General features: G+C 44.9%; 1 protein-coding gene across 8 annotated transcripts in view; it reads right to left on the bottom strand.

Moving 5' to 3' along the window:
• PAK3 (p21 (RAC1) activated kinase 3) overlaps positions 1 to 12,140 on the bottom strand; it is a 250,474-nt gene that overhangs the window by 108,889 nt on the left and 129,445 nt on the right. Inside the window, exons 1-2 of one of the 8 annotated variants that reach the window (XM_044763446.2) lie at positions 4,679 to 4,948; positions 3,475 to 3,584 (exon numbers count right to left, since the gene is read on the bottom strand). The exons of 4 other annotated variants lie outside the window; for them this stretch is intronic. The gene's annotated coding sequence lies outside the window, so the exon portion shown is untranslated. Of the gene's footprint in view, positions 1 to 3,474; positions 3,585 to 4,678; positions 4,949 to 12,140 lie in introns of those variants that run through there. 3 more of the 8 variants (XM_014853741.3, XM_070502416.1, XM_044763451.2) reach the window with 3 other exon arrangements.

Genomic DNA, 12,140 nt, shown 5'->3' with positions numbered 1-12,140 from the left:
TGTACAGCTGGAGCCAGGGCAGATGCAACTGGCAGGACACAGGACTCCACCTGGTGGCTACAGTTCTCTCGCCTGCCTGGGGGTGTGTTGAGTTGGGAGTACGGGGATGTGTCCTGTGTGTGAGCACATGTGGGGTCAAGTATATCTGTGCTGCTCTCTGTACCATGTTGTATTTGTGTGCCTGTACCATATTGTGTGTGTTGTGTCATATCTATACTATGTTGTGTTTGTGTTGAGTCTGTATCATGTCGGGGGTGTGTGCAGTTGTGTTTATATTGTGTTATGTATGTGTATCCCATCGGTACCATATTGTGTATGGGCTGTGGGTCTGCACTCTGTTGCATGTGTATTGCATCATCTCTGTGCTGTGTGCCATGTGTCTAATCCATATTAGTATTATATGTCTATGCCACATTGTGTGTCTGTATCATGTTGTGTGTCTCTATTGCCTTGTGTCTGTACCCATGGCTCAGCCTCCCACTGAAGGCTGGGGTAGGGATTAGTGCATGCATCCTATGCCTACCAGCACCCCAGCCTTGCTGCATTCCAGCTTCCTACCAGCATCTCTGTCTGGGCATTAGGGCTGGCACCTTGTTTATGGGGGGAGGGAAGTTATGGACAACCCACCCTCTCTAACACAGAGCACTCTCATGACAGGTGCCTTGCCCAGCCCTGAAGACAGCTGGGAAAGGAGTCCTGGAAACTTTTTCAGGCCCAAAGCAAGAACATGGGCACTAGGGGGATTTCTCCCTCTCTCAACTCTTAGCCCCCTCCATATACAAGAAGGGCCTGCAGGAAGCCACAGCTGTCTGAGTTTCTTCTTCAGGCCACTTGGAAGGACTAGAGCCCTTCTCCACAGGGAGTAACAGCTGCACAAGGATTTAGCACTGGCACCAGAGCATAGGGAACTCTGCCGAAGGTGGCCCTACTGAGATCACTAGAGGGCGCAAGTGTGCTTTTAGGGGTAGCGTCTCCAGGGTGCAGAATTCCAAAAAGTTCACCCGGCCTAAAGAGAAAAGGGCGAGAAAGACAGAAGAAAAAGTCCCTTCCTTCACCTTCACACCCAGTCCTTCTATTTTGAGACTGAGTTAGGGAGTCAGGGCCAATAGTCGACATCCGCACCTCCCATCCCACTGAATGAGATCTATATAAGATCCCCATAGAGCTTTTCAGGGGCTTGGTTAGAGAGTTGCTAGCAGATTCTCAACTCGGACTTCTCTTTTGCTGTCTGCTCCCCTTTTGCATGAAGAAAAGTAAAGCCACACTACCGAAAGAGATGAATGTGTGTAGTGGCTGCGGGTTTGTTTTGTATTGTTTCCCCCCAAATTTGAGGAAATACCAAAAAGCGTGACTTAGAAGGGGTAATGGGGGGGCGGGGCTGTTCTTTAGCGACTTGTCTTCATAACCAAGAACAAATGGGACTCACTTCCTAAAATGTCGCGACCATTTTAGAAAGTACTTAGTCCAACTCCATCATTTGAAAGAAAGGAAACTTAGGCCCAGAGAGAGGCAGAAACACTCAGACCAGAAGGCCTGACTTCTGACTCCCAGAGTTCATTCCACACCAGGTCCTGGTCCTCTAGTCCCTAAAAAAGTTCATTCCCCAAATCCAGCCCCCTCCCACATCAGGGAAAAACCTTAGCTTCTCCCTCCACTGTGTATGATCCAAGCCTGTGCTATTCCATCTCAGTGATCCATCACCCAGGCGTCTCTGTGACCAAACCTTTGGAATGACTTCCATTCCCCACCAGTAAATAATTCCTCTCTTTCCAGTCTTCCAGGTCCACCTCACACATTTTGCTTCCCACCTGCAGACCCAGCTGTAGCTACACGTTTTGCTCCTCATCACATCCCCTGGGTGAGGCACAGATTGCCCCAACCTGCCGATAATTGACCAAATGTGCAAATCAGACACGGATCCATTGCATTGATTAACATTTCCAATTAAACTCTGGGTTCAGTTGCGGGTATTAGTGACTCAAGTGATCGCCACATATGTAAACGTAAATGCCTTCCAAAGTCGCGAAGCGATGTAGGGAGCAACACATTTCTGGGGGGAAATGGAAACAGACTGCCAGATCCAAGGATTCACTTGGTTCTCTGGTACCCCTAAATCAGATTTTAAATATATGGCTGCTACTTGACCTGAGACTCGGGCTTCACACCTGAAATGGAGGATTCCAGCCCTGCATGCCACTGCATGCCTTTTCCCAGCCCCTGCTGGGGAAGCTGCGTAGTGCGGAGTTGGCAGAAGAGTCCACGCTAGCCCTGCAGAAGGAAATGCCTAGCCTCTGGCAGCTGGAGAGGCTGGGAGACAGCAGGGCGGCTGAAGCTTAAGCTGCACCCCAGATGCCTCGACAGCTACACTTACCTTCTAGGATAGTGGTTTTCACTGTCCCTCAGCCTGCACAGGCCCCTGGAAAGGAGCGCTTTTTAAGTTTTTGAGCGCAGGCAGATACCTCCATGCCTGGGGCAGAGACCCTAGACCTGGACTTGGCCCACCCCCTGTAAAAGCAGTCAACCTACCAGTCTTGGCCAGATGCAAAGCTCCCTCACTCCCTTCTCCTTACCCAAGAGGAAAGCCAGTTGTTGAGGCTGCTGCTCACGGAGTTTCTTCTTCCCTTGACCAAAGCTACTGGCTCCTGAAGGTGGGTTACACAGATGGGAATGGTATTGATTCCCTAAATAGCAAGAAGTCCTCTCCCTAAGTCTGGGCTGAGCCACCAAAATTTCCCCATCTCACCAGGGAAATCAGGGCCTTTGGGCTCCTGGTAAGACGATGGCTTTTTCTTCTTCTCTCTCTCTCTCTCACTTTGTTCCTATCTACTTTATCTGATTTCTAGATCTGATTCTTTTTTTTTTTGCCTTGGCCACCTTCTCTGGCCTCATAAGAGCGGACTCCCTGGGGCAGCACCTACCTATCCCCGCAGTTATTCCTCACTTCCCTCACCTGTCATGTCCACGCCACGCCCCCCCCCAAAGACCTCAGCAAGCTTGTCTGCTCTTTATACCCTTTCTGTCTCTAACCAGAAAATCTGCTACCTGTGGGAATGCTCAGCTAGTCAGAACGTCCTTTAGAGCATTGTGGCCCCTTGCCTTCACCCCTCTCACAGGCGAATCTCCCTTTTCTGTAAGGTCTCTCCTACAAGGCCTACTTGCCTGCCTGGAGGGTCTGCTCCTTGACATCTCAAGGTCCCTCTGGCCTGAGATTCGAGATTCTCAGCTCTTGGCTTCTACCCAGCATACATCCCAGTCTCTTCCCATTTTGCCTCTTTCATGGGGGATGAGGGTCTGACATTTGTATCCAGAAACAGAGGCTTACATGGCTGTCTCTCCAAGCCCTGGCCTATTAATCATCCATTACCATGTTAAGCCCCTTTGCCCAAAGGTGCACCTGATTAGGGGCCTCAAGTACCAAATCACAGGCCTGCCCAATTATAATTTTGCAAATGGCCCAGTGAATACCGCACTGACCTTTATACCTTGGTCATCCCAGAACAGGGCCACAGTGTTGTCACCAACAGGAATGGACCTCCTTCTGTTCGAACACCTCAGACAGCCATACAGTTGGCCTGGATTTGAGTCTGCAAAACCATGGGGGGAGCAAGACTAACATGGCTAAAAGCTTCCCTGCTAAATGCCATTTAAAAAGAAATAGCACTGCAAACGCCCCCTTCATGCTTCCCAAAGCCAAGCCACTCACCCTTCTCTCCTTCCCCTCTATAGACCACATCCCAGAACCCTCAAGTCCAGAGTCAGTCACTGGATTCTGGAAGGTGCGACCAAAAAAACAAGTGGGGCCTCTGGCTGCCTCCCTGCGGGCACCGCCCTCCCGCTGCTCCCCTACCCTACCCTCCAACCACCATCTAGGGGAGGAAAACCTGCGAGAGCAATAATCTAAAACGTTCACTCCGCTCAAAAGTGCGGCAGTAATTTTGCCAGAGCCAGTTCTCACACTGAAGGCAAGGCCCCCTGCAAGCTGGGGGACAGGGAAGGGAGAAAGTGGACCTAATGATCCTGCTCCCCAGACAAAGACAAAGGCCATCTGATAGACCCTCGGCTTTCTAGGGACATTATTGCATGATCCTAGGCCCCGCAGGAGAATAAAAGAGTCCTCCTGTCATTACCCTCCCCTCAGCAAAAAAGGGGAGAGAGAGAAAGAAAAATAGAAGAAAGGGGGAAAGGGGAAAGGCGCCCGTTTAAGAAAATCGTCACTTTTTCTGTTTGCTCAGGTCGAGCTTTTCCCCATTTCCCCGGACTTGCCCGGGGCACTGCCACACCCCCTCCCCTTCGGGGGAGGGGGGTGCTGTCACCGCTGGGGGAAGGGAGGGGGGGTGGGAAGACGGTAAAAGACTTACAGGCTGACGTAGCTTTTGGGGCGGATTTTGCCTCAAGAGGCCCAGGCGCCGGCAAGAGAGTCTAGAGCTTGACCCAGTGAAGGGGCCCAGACCCTCCGGGGATGGCCCTGACACACCCACTTGTCCGCGTTCGCGAACCCAGATCATGCAAACTGCGCGCTGGAGCTCCGGGACAACCACGTAGGGCACTCGAGGCTGGGACGCCGCGAGAGCAGGAGGGGGCCCAGGAGGGCAGAAAATCTGCCCAGCAGCCTAAAAGCAGCACCCAGCCTCCACCCCTTCCCGGGAGCGAGCCGGGTGCCGTAAATCGAGGGATTTACCTGCCACTGGTCCAGCCACCCTGTCAAGACCTTTCCTCTACCTCCGAGCGCTCGGGCTGGTGGGGCTGGGGAGCCGCAGCCCCGCGGCCGCAGCCGCAGCCCCAGGCCCGGCCCGCTTGCCCCTGGCTCTCCTCCCGGCCCTGCACACTTGCTCCAGGCCAGGAAAAGCTGCAGCCCCCTGCGCGAGACCCCAGACGGTCAGCTGCCGACAGCTGGCCGCCCGCGGTAAAGCCCCTGCTCGACAACCGCTCCCTAGCCCTTCTCTGCTATGACGTCACCCGGGCTCTGCACCGTACATAGGCCAATCAGAGGGTGAGCATAAAACTAAAATCGCCCTGAGTGGGCTACTGGGGACCAATCTTTTGTTTCCAGGCAGGAAGCGCTTGCGAGGGAAAAAAAATGAAGGGGAGGGAATAGGGAGAGGGCAAGGAAAGGGAGATGGAAACTTCTACACTGTCAGGGTTGTCTAGACGGAGGTGGGGCCATCAAGACAGAGGCGCACCTGACAGTAGGGAGGGGAGGGGGTATTTCGTGTATGTTCCTTAACTGCCTCCCTCCGGAAGAATGCGATTTCGGGTAAATTTTCAGAGGAGGAAATATATCCAGCTACACCGGCACTCTCTATTGGGGTGAAATGGTTTGGATTTGGGACACCACCTGTCAGGCCAGCAAGCAGGTTACACTAACGGAGTCTCTGGAATACACAGTAAACTCAGGCACATATGGCAGTGGGATTCAAAGAGATGACAATCTGGATGAGGAAACTATCTTTCTGTGTATGAAACACACATTTCAAAACACAGACCATTATACAAAAAAGGATAATCTACTTCAAGTTTATATATATCTATAGATACGTAGTTATAGATAGATACATTTAATTTCATTAAAATGTGGCTTTCCCTAAAACCTTCCATGGCCTCTCTTGTCTTCAAGGAAAAGTTCAAATTTTTGCTGGTCTCCAAAGTCTAAAATCTAAATCCCCAAATCATCTCTTGCTACTCCAAAATCCATACCCCCCAACGCGGATTTGGCTAGATTATGGAAATTATGGTAAAACCCAGCAAGAAGAGAGTAAGCTGTCATCAGAAATGACAAAGAATGCAAAATAATAACTACATTTGAATCATAATGATGTAAAAATATGCCTGCAAAAAAAGATCAGGAGAACATAAAATTTATAATAGTTGGGTTAAAGTAGTAGGGTTGTGGGTGATTTTTCCTCTCCACTTTCAAACTTATTTTTTTAAAGATAAATATATCTTCACATGCTTAAATGGTCAAAATGGGTCATGACCCTCCTCAGTGCACTTTTATCCGATTTTCTCAACACCGCATAACATCCAGCAATCATTTCTCCATAATGCCAACAAAATAAGTTTCAAGATGGAGAGTGGATTAATATATCTGCCAAGGTCCTTTTAGGAAAAGTCACACAGTAGGCCTCTAGATTCAGCAGAGACAACATCTGGGGAAGTTGGAGAATGGGATGTGTCTTTGGACTAATTCATTTTAAATTGTGATGATCCTGGGAATTGAAAAAAGAACAATGACCCTTCCAAAGCAGGAAAGAGGGAGGTAAAGACTAAGTAAACTACATACTCCAGACTTTTTCAGAGGTCACTTTGCATTTTACTTTTTACTTTTCTTAATTGAAAAATATATGTATGCATGCATGAGTATTCCAGGAACATTGTAGAAAGTGGCAGAGCTGGGATTTGTATCTGGATCTGAGTCCAAAACCCGTGCTTTTTCTAATAAGATAGGTGGCGTTACTGGGTTTGTTAAATTACATATTTGCTTTGGAAAATAAAACAGAGTATACCAGATTGGTGTTTTGTAAAATCAATCATTTTTAAATAGCTTTTTTTGTGTGTGGTGGTTACTTGTCTTCTCATGCAAGAACACCCATCACCCTCCTCCTCAAATCCCTGACAAATAGGTTGAAATCAGGATGGTTCTGCTTCCAGTGATTTTATAGATATCTTTTTAATTAACTTTGGGGCTAAAAAAAAGTAACCCATCATACAGATTTTTGTTTTTACATCATGGTAAGAAGTCACGATCTAAATGAATGTCATTTACTTAGTTATATCTCTGATTTGTAAAATGTACTTATTTGGGTTATTTTAAACAATAAGAACACTTTTTTTTAAAGAAGTAGAAAGGTATAACTGGATTTTCCTGGCTAATGATTTAACTTGGGTCTTGTAGGCTATTGATTTAAGTTGTGATTAAAAGGTATTTGATTTCACTCTCATTCTCCCATATACCTCAGCTATAACTCAGGGCTATTTATGCAGTCATGGCACATGGTTATTTAAACATTTCATGTGTGTATTTCTTCTTTCCCTGGTGATTATAGAAACCAGCATGGGGCCAAAATGCTATTAGGTGCTTGACGAATTAAAGCATAGTAGTGTCATAGAAAGAGGACTGGACTTAGGAGCCAGACCCAGCACAAAAGACTTCAATATTCCTGTGAAAGAGTGATAACCTATATTGTTCTTGATACCATAAAGCAGTCTTTACTGCCAACGTGGTTTGCTCTCCAAGAATATAGGACAACTGCATGGGAACTTTCATGGAAGCTGAAATGTCTTAAAGATTTCATCTGTGTAATCTTCCCCACTCAACTCCCACTGTCCCCTGTTCCCTTCCTCAAGTTCATTGATTTAAGGATATAATGACAACACTACCATAATAACCACTTGGCATGTGTACCCTGATTCTCAGGTTACAAACCTCTTTCATATCTCTCTGTTTGATCCTCACAACAACCACAACAGTGTACTGTGGCAATTACAATGATCTGCATCTCACAGATGAGTGAATGGATGCCCAGGGGTTTAAAGTAGGCTGTCCATGCCTCAGAGAGACAGTCCTAGAAACCACGTCTCCCACTCTCAGTTCTGTGTTATTTTTACCACCCTACACGTATTTCTCCTTTGGCTTTCACCAACCCAACTGGGCCCTTGAGTCACATGAGAAGCGAGAGGCTCTGGGATGGGGCTTATAGCAACAGAAGTAAACTAAAAGGCATATCTTCAAACTGTTCCAGTCAAATCTCAGATAAAGGGAACATTGCTCATTCTCATATACCATTGATGGGAGTGTAAAATGGCACAGCCATTGACAATACTTAGAAAATTGTAAATGCATTTGCCACTTGACCAAGCAGTTTTGACTCAAGGAATCTGACTATGGATATACTCATAGAAACATGCCAAGATAAGTCCAAGTATGTTCATTGCTGAATCTAATGTAAGAATGAGAAAATCTTACATAAAGGACAACCTAAATGTCCCTCAATAAGGAAATTTTTAAATAAATTATGGTGTATATATATATATTTTGGAATATTATACATCAGTTAAAAAGAATCAAGTATACTGAATCAGGAAGAAATGGAGAATCTGAATAGATCAATCACAAGTAAAGAAAATGAAACAGTAATCAAAAACCTCCCCCAAAATAAGAGTCCAGGACCAGACGGCTTCTCTGGAGAATTCTACCAAACATTCAAAGAAGATTTAATACCTATCTTTCTCAAACTATTCCAGAAAATAGAAGAAGATGGAGCACTCCCTAATACATTCTATGAAGCCAACATCACCCTGATCCCCAAACCTGACAAGGACAACAAAAAGAAGGAAAACTACAGGCCAATATCACTGATGAACATAGATGCAAAAGTCCTCAACAAAATTTTGGCAAACTGAATACAGCAATATATCAAAAAGATTATACACCACGATCAAGTGGGATTTATACCAGGGACACAGGGATGGTTCAACATCCGCAAGTCAATCAACGTGATGCACTACATTAACAAAATGAGAAACAAAAACCACATGATCATCTCAATAGATGCAGAGAAAGCATTCAACAAGATCCAACATCCATTTATGATGAAAACCCTCAATAAAATAGGTATAGAAGGAAAGTACCTCAACATAATAAAGGCCATATATGACAAACCGACAGCCAACATCATACTCAACTGACAAAAACTGAAACCCATCCCTCTCAGAACAGGAACAAGACAAGGGTGCCCACTTTCACCACTCTTATTCAACATAGTACTGGACGTTTTGGCCAGAGCAATTCAGGAGGAAAAAGAAATAAAAGGAATCCAAATAGGCAACGAAAAAGTAAAACTCTTGCTGTTTGCAGATGACATGATCTTATATAGAAAACCCCAAAGAATCCATAGAAAAACTATTAGAAACAATCAACAACTACAGCAAAGTTGCAGGGTATAAAATCAACATACATAATAAATCAGTAGCATTTCTATACGCTAACAATGAACTAACAGAAAAAAATCTCAAGAACTCAATCCCATTCACGATCACAACAAAAAGAATAAAATACCTTGGGATAAATTTAACCAAGGAAAACTACAAGACCTTCTTGAAAGAAATCAACGACGACATAAAGAGATGGAAAGACATTCCATGCACATGGATTGGAAGAATAAACATAGTTAAAATGTCCATACTACCTAAAGCAATCTACAGATTCAATGCTATCCCAATCAGAATTCCAATGTCATTCTTTACAGAAATTGAACAAAGAATCCTAAAATTCATATGGGGCAACAAAAGACCCCAAATTGCTAAAGCAATCCTGAGAAAGAAGAACAAAGCTGGAGGCATCACAATCCCTGACTTCAAAACATACTACAAAGCTACAGTAATCAAAACAGCATGGCACTGGTACAAAAACAGGTGCACAGATCAATGGAACAGAATTGAAAGCCCAGAAATAAAACCACACATCTATGGACAGCTAATCTTTGACAAAGGAGCTGAGGGCCTACAATGGAGGAAAGAAAGTCTCTTCAACAAATGGTGCTGGGAAAACTGGACAGCCACATGTAAAAGAATGAAAATCAACCATTCTTTTTCACCATTTACTAAAATAAATTCAAAATGGATCAAATACCTAAAGATTAGGCCTGAAACAATAAGTCTTCTAGAAGAGAATATCAGCAGTACACTCTTTGACATCAGCTTCAAAAGAATCTTTTCGGACACCGTAACCCCTCACATGAGGGAAACAATAGAAAGAATAAACAAATGGGACTTCATCAGACTAAAGAGCTTCTTCAAGGCAAGGGAAAACAGGATTGAAACAAAAAAACAGCCCACTAATTGGGGAAAAATGTTCACAAGTTATTTATCTGACAAAGGGTTAATCTCCATAATATACAAAGAACTCACACAACTCAACAATAAAAAATCAAACAACCCAATTACAAAATGGGCAGGGGACATGAACAGACACTTCTCCAAAGAAGATATACGGATGGCCAATAGACACATGAAAAGATGCTCATCATCACTAATCATCAGGGAAATGCAAATCAAAACTACACTAAGATATCACCTTACACCTGTTAGAATGGCAAAAATAGCCAAAACCAAGAGTGACAAATGTTGGAGAGGCCATGGAGAAAAAGGAACCCTCATACACTGTTGGTGGGAATGCAAACTGGTGCAGCCACTATGGAAAACAGTATGGACATTCCTCAAAAAGTTAAGAATAGAAATACCTTATGACCCAGCCATCCCACTACTGGGTATCTATCCTAAGAACCTGAAATCAGCAATTCCAGAAGTTCCATGCACCCCTATCTTCATTGCAGCATTATTCACAATAGCCAAGTCATGGAACCAACCTAAGTGCCCAGCAACTGATGACTGGATAAAGAAGTTGTGGTATGTATATACAATGGAATACTACTCAGCCATAAAAAAGGACAAAGTCGTCCCATTCACAACAACATGGATAGACCTTGAGGGTATTATGTTGAGTGAAATAAGCCAGACAGAGAAAGACGAGCTCTGTATGACTCCACTCATAGGTGGTAGTTAACATATGGACAAAGAGAACTGATCGGTGGTTGCCAGGGGAAAGGGGGGTGGGGGGAGGGCACTAGGGGTGAAGTGGCGTACCTACAACATGACTAATAATGATGTACAACTGTAATTCCACAAGGATGTTAACTTTCATAACCTTAATAAAAAATAAAAAATAATAAAGAAAGAAAGATTAAAAAAAAGAATCAAGTATATTCCTATGTATTGAAAGAGAAACATACCTTGACACATTCTTCAGTGAAAAAATTTGTAGAACGGCATGTGTACTATTATTGTTTTTTTAAAATTTGCTGTGTGTGTGTGTTTAAGCTGGAATTATACACACCAAACTGCTAGTAGGGTAACTCTGGGTATTAAAAAGGTGGGAAAAAGACATGGATATGTGTGTGTGGCAGGGGAGCATTAACTGTTTTCTTTATATACTTCTGCATTATCTGTACATTTTTTACAATGAGCATATACAGTATTTTGCATGTAAGAACATTAAAAAGGGAAAATATAGCCTTCTTTGTCTTAAGACAAATCAAACTAAACAAACATCCCTGCTATCCCAAAAGGGCATTGAATGCCAGGTCAATGGTTCAAGTGTGGCAATAAAGGCTACGGTGCGCCAGTCTAAGCTGAGCCATACCTGGGCAGGCACTGGATGCAGGGCAGAAATGTACAAGGCACTGGGCAAAAGCAGCCTGGATATCCTGGCTCCCTTCCCATCCCTGCCTCAAGTCCCACAGCCAGAAATTGTTCCCAGTGGTAAACTCTGGGTCTCTGTGGCTCACAGTCTTCACAGATTTTACTGCCGCAGCTGCACTTTTAAAAAACTCCCCCCTCTTGCTCTGAATATAAAAAAACCTGGCTTGGCAGCTAGGGCACAAGGCATTGGCTGGGAGCACAGTGCCCACTCCTCCTTCACCAGGGCCTGATCACTACAACCTATTAACATCACTGTGGTCAGGACCTACTGGGCCCCTTTCTTCCTATTCCCTACTCTCATCATTGGGGGTCTAGCTCTCCTGTAGGATGCAACATGGTGCATAGCCTGCTGAGCAAAGAGCAAGGAGCCTCAGAGATGCCAAAAGGTCTCATCATAGGTCCCTTAAAAACCAGAGGCTGGGGAAAGAGGAAAGCCCATAGCTAGGAAATCACCATCCTCTTGGGTCTTCAGAGTTCTGGCTAGGCAATCAGAAGACCCAGATTCTAGTCTATCCTCTGGCTAGGAAACCTTGAGCAAAACTCAGATTTCCCCGGGCTTTAGTTTTCCCCTCCGTGAAACTTGCCCTGCCTATCTCCCTGGACTCTTGTATGGAAGAAAATGGCTAATGGAACAAGAGTGGATTTAACAGATTTGAGAAATATACACCTCCTTAACAGACTTCATGAGTCCCAATTTACATATGTTCCCTCTATGGTGGGACCTTGGGAATGGGGGATCTCCCCTCACCTTCTTTCACTATAATTAGCATCCATTAGAGACCTGCCCTGCAGAACCTACAAGCTTTCAGAAGCCTACAGCCTCTGCCCTTCTCCCTTCCACTAGGGTGTTAGCAAAGGAAAAGCAGAAGGCAATTAAATGCAGG

Source organism: Equus asinus, chromosome X, assembly GCF_041296235.1.
Source record: "Equus asinus isolate D_3611 breed Donkey chromosome X, EquAss-T2T_v2, whole genome shotgun sequence".
NCBI lineage: Eukaryota > Metazoa > Chordata > Mammalia > Perissodactyla > Equidae > Equus > Equus asinus.
The sequence above is the reverse complement of the archived record's forward strand: the minus strand, read 5'-3'. Positions and strand labels throughout refer to the sequence as shown.